The sequence below is a fragment of the Eriocheir sinensis genome, chromosome 11, assembly GCF_024679095.1.
Source record: "Eriocheir sinensis breed Jianghai 21 chromosome 11, ASM2467909v1, whole genome shotgun sequence".
Taxonomy (NCBI): domain Eukaryota; kingdom Metazoa; phylum Arthropoda; class Malacostraca; order Decapoda; family Varunidae; genus Eriocheir; species Eriocheir sinensis.
Genome location: NC_066519.1, coordinates 88,707 through 93,468, shown reverse-complemented (window position 1 = coordinate 93,468; position 4,762 = coordinate 88,707).

Genomic DNA, 4,762 nt, shown 5'->3' with positions numbered 1-4,762 from the left:
CTCTCCCTCTCTCTCTCTCAGGGGCCTAGACTCAAGCCATTTTTTTCTATCATTTATTTATTTACTTAATACTAATACAAATTTAATCTCTTCACCAAAGTCTGAGTTGGGAAAAGGAATCTCTCTCTCTCTCTCTCTCTCTCTCTCTCATGGAAATACTAATATATTTTGATTTGATGTAAGGGATATGTGTCGTAAGCTTGAAATGCTCTCATTCCTGATGCACCAATTTTAAAGCTTCCCACAGCAGTTTATGTCACTGTTTGGCTGCCCTGGGATCTGTCACTGTCTGGCTGGCACCAAGACGATGCTGTCACCGTTAACCCCTTGACTGCGGATTTCCTATAAGGAGACCTCACCAAGCAACAGGAATGGAACAAAAAGTGGCTGCTACAATCCAATGAAGAAAAATGTAAAGTACTGCACCTTGGGAGGGGATATCCAGCATACCAATGCCACATGGGAAGCCACATGGGAAACACTCCACTATCCACCACAGAGGCAGAGAAAGACCTGGGAGTATATGTTATCAGGCTACTAGTGAAAGCCAAATCTGTGCCAATCGCAGCGGACGTGTTAGCAGCGCACTGATTAGGGTGGGTGTCTGCAGCCAGGCATGGGCGGCAGATTGACCTCATGTGTGGACGTGGGAAATTTGTCCACATTGGGTCAAATCTGGCGCCCAAGCCTGGCTGCACACACCTGATCACTGACCTCCAGTGAGTGGCACGTTAGGAGCAGCCTGATAGTGACAGTGCAATGCTGAGTGACATAAATCTCTCTCTCTCTCTCTCTCTCTCTCTCTCTCAGCCACAGGCCCCACAGGATGTCACCCCACAGTATGTTTACAAACCCCACAGACACATGATCCCCTGACACAAATAATTCTCTCTCTCTCTCTCTCTCTCTCTCAGCCACAGGCCCCACAGTATGTTTACAAACCCCACAGACACAAGACCCCCCGACACATAAATAATCTCTCTCTCTCTCTCTCTCTCTCTCTCTCTCTCTTGCATTAATGTAAACACAATGTAAGTTAACTGAATAAATATGGAGATACAGAAAGTCTTGTTTGAATGGAGCCGGCACAGAGGAGAGAGAAATATGATGTAAAAATAAGAGAAAAGAAGAAATTTGGAATATATTAGAAGCATGCAGAGGACCTGATACTACTATTACTACTACTTCTACAAATACCACTATATTACACAACGGCTGGAAGTGGTGAATGATGAGCTCTGAGGGTCTGAGTTCAGAGTCCAGCTTCCAACCTTTAATTCTCCCTCTAAAGAGAACTCGAAAGAATACGAGAAGGAAGAGAGGAAAGGATCAAAGAGATGGAGTTCATTACATTGAGATCAAAGAGCTACACTAAGTCTTATAGGAAATTGGAGAAGGATGAGAATTAGTTTTTAAGTGAGAAGATTGTCATAAAGGAGATGAAAGCACTGGAGAGATGGAGATACTAAGAAGGTTGGTATTCTCAAACACCTCACATCAACTATTTCCAAAGGCATAAAAGGAGATCAGTCGGGCTCTAAAGGGTGGTATTTCAAGTTCCTGTTACAGAAGAAGGGTCAAACTACCACCAGGGCCATGAAACTACCCCTGGAAACGCCTCCCACAACTCATACGAAAGCCTTGTCGAATCTGTGTGCTTGGGCGCCGAAATGTTACAAAAATATGATGGTTAGTCTTGTATGAAAATGGAGAAGGGATGAGATGTAATTTTTATGAGAGAATACGAGTGGCATGGAAGTGTTGGATAGAAATGATTTAATCGCGATGGAAGGGAGGAGGCAACTAAGAGGACACAGTAAGAAATTGAGAAAGGGGACTTGTTTGAAAGACATGCAGTTTTCCATACATGAGTGTGGACACATGGAATGGACTAAGCAAAGACCTTGTTGAGGCGGGCAGTGATCAGAAAATGAAGAAAAAGCTAGACAAATATAGATTGGGAGACAGGACTGACCATGCTTGAGCTGAGGCCCTGTATACTGCAAACAGGCACACACACACACACACACATACTTTATTTCACATTTGTTTCAGCTGTTCTTTGTGTGAGTCAGAATTTGAGTCCACGCCACCACTAAAGTGTTTTCTCTATTGCAAGTGTCACAGCCTAACTAACATTCCTGAGAGCCACAAGCTACACCTTTCTTTCTTATTTTACTTTTCTTCTTTGTCTTTTCTTAGCACCAGTGTTGTGATGGGATGTTTTCTTTCTCCTTCCTTCTTCATCTCTCACACTTCCTTCCACCCCCGTCAAGTTGAAGGGATCGCCTTTTCATCACCTCCCCTCAATGTTGTCTGTTTGTCTGTATATCATGTATGTTTTCCGCCGCGACAAAAGTCCGAGTATACAAAAGGTCGCGCGCACTGTTTCGCTGTGAGATCATTATACATGTTTTTGCCATTCTAAAAATACTAGTGCTTTATGGGACCAGATGGCTCCATGACAGTGCTTGGCTGGGAGGGAGGGAGAGGGAGGGAGAAGTGTTTGTAAGAGTGGAGAGACAGGAAAAAGTAATGGTGAAGGCGATTGTTTCCACTAGTGCTTTATGGGACCAGATGGCTCCATGATAGTGTTTGGCTGGGAGGGAGGGAGAGGGAGGGAGAAGTGTTTGTAAGAGTGGAGAGACAGGAAAAAGTAATGGTGAAGGCGATTGTTTCCACTAGTGCTTCATGGGACCAGATGGCTCCATGATAGTGTTTGGCTGGGAGGGAGGGAGAGGGAGGGAGAAGTGTTTGTAAGGCGACTGTTTCCTTTGTATGTCATAATTTGAGCACATGCCAGCACTGTGAAGGAGAGTAAGTGTAATTCCTATTGTAACTGTCACAGCATAAAATTCACAAGGCACAGATTTCTTTCTCTTTCCTTTTTCCTCTTCTTCCTTCTTTCCTCTTGTCCTTGTCCGCTTTTATCGCCCAGTTAGTGGTAGCAGTAATGGCAGTTCTTTCCTCTTTCCTACATAATTTCCATGCAGTTTTTCCATGCTGCATGGTTCTTTTTCCTTTCCTGCCAGCCTTTGCTGTCCTTCATCTTCCACCTTTGATTAGATGGTTAGTGTAGCTTGTCACAAACAGCCTCGTAAGGACCAGCAGGTCTGCTGTTGTTTGTTCTTCCTTTGTGTTTCTTTGTGTTCTCCTTCAGCAGTGCCACCATTCTGTAGATTAGTAAAGGGCTTCTTCTTGTTGTAATTGACTGTCTGTTCTCTTCCCTCCATTACTTTGCCTTCCTTCAGCTTCTTCTCGGCCCAAAATCACAAGGCACAGAATTCTTCCTCTTTTCATTTTTCCTCTTCTCCTCTGCCTATAGCACCAGTAGGCTCTCTCGAGGGACCATTTGGAAGACCCAGTCCGTTCGTGGCACAGGCGAATTGAATTTATAGTGGCTGCTGTGATGTATGACTCTGCTTGGACCATGCTGCCCCCCGGTGCTCCTCATGACCGAAGTCGCTGAAGTCAGGGTTGATTGAAGACCTGGGCAGCATGTGGGTAATATTCCGCCACTCGCCGATGGTTAAGAATTGTCAGTGTCTTGCGGAGGGACTTGAGGCTGGGTCCTTGGGGTCATGGCATCCAGGCACCGACCACTCAGCCATCGTCAGTAAGTGTTTTTCTTTGTTCAAACCTGCAGTGTGTCCCTTCTAAGTTCAACACACACAAGCCACACCACACTCCCTCTGTTTTGTCTTCTTGCTCTTCCTTTCACTAGTGCTGTCATTGTGAGGTAAGCATTTCTTCCTGTTCAAACCCTGCAGTGTGTGCCTCCTTAAGTTCAACACACACAAGCCACACAACTCCCTGTTCCACCTTCTTTCTCTTCCTTTCACTAGTGCTGTCACTGTGAGGGGTAACTAGTGTTTTCTTCTTCCTTCATGTTCTATCTGTCCCTGTTCTTCCTCTAAGGTACGGCCACTTCATCGCCTCCCTTCAACTTCTTCTTCTTCCCTCTCCTTCGGGTTTGTCTCCTCACGTCAATACTTGAGCCAACACTGCCACTGTGAGGGGTATCTAGTTTTTTTTTTTTTTTTATGTTGTATCCATCCACGTTCTTCCTCTAAGGTACGACCACTTCATTGCCTTCCTTCAACTTCTTCTTCCCTCTCCTTCCGGTTTGCTTCCTCATGTCAGTATTTGAGTCAACGCTGCCATTGTGAGGGGTAACTAGTGCTTTTTCATGTTCTATCTGTCCCTGTTCTTCCTCTAAGGTACGGCCACTTCATCGCCTCCCTTCAACTTCTTCCCTCTCCTTTGGGTTTGCTTCCTGTTTCCTCACGTCAGTATTTGAGTCAACGCTGCCATTGTGAGGGGTAACTAGTGTTTTTTCATGTTCTATTCATCCCTGTTCTTCCTCTTAGGTACAGCCACTTCATCGCCTCCCTTCAACTTCTTCTTCCCTTTCCTTCGAGTTTGCTTCCTTTGCTTTCTCACGTCGGTACTTGAACCAGAACCACCATTCGTGAGGCCATTAAATGCTTCCTCCTGCTTCTCCTGTACAATTCCTTCCTCTTCCTCCCCAGCCTGAGACACACACACCTCACCTCTCCTTCTCTTTGTACTTAAACCTTCACCGACACCACCGTTCTGAAGGCCAGTGGGTGATTCCTCCTGGTGTGATAATGTGGCGTCTTCCTTCCCAGCCTGAGATACACACACCACACATTTCTTTTTCTTCTTTTTCCCTGCAGTGGTGTTGGTGTTGGTGTTGTCTGGCAGGGAGCACGGCACGGCTACAATGGTTCCGTCGGCG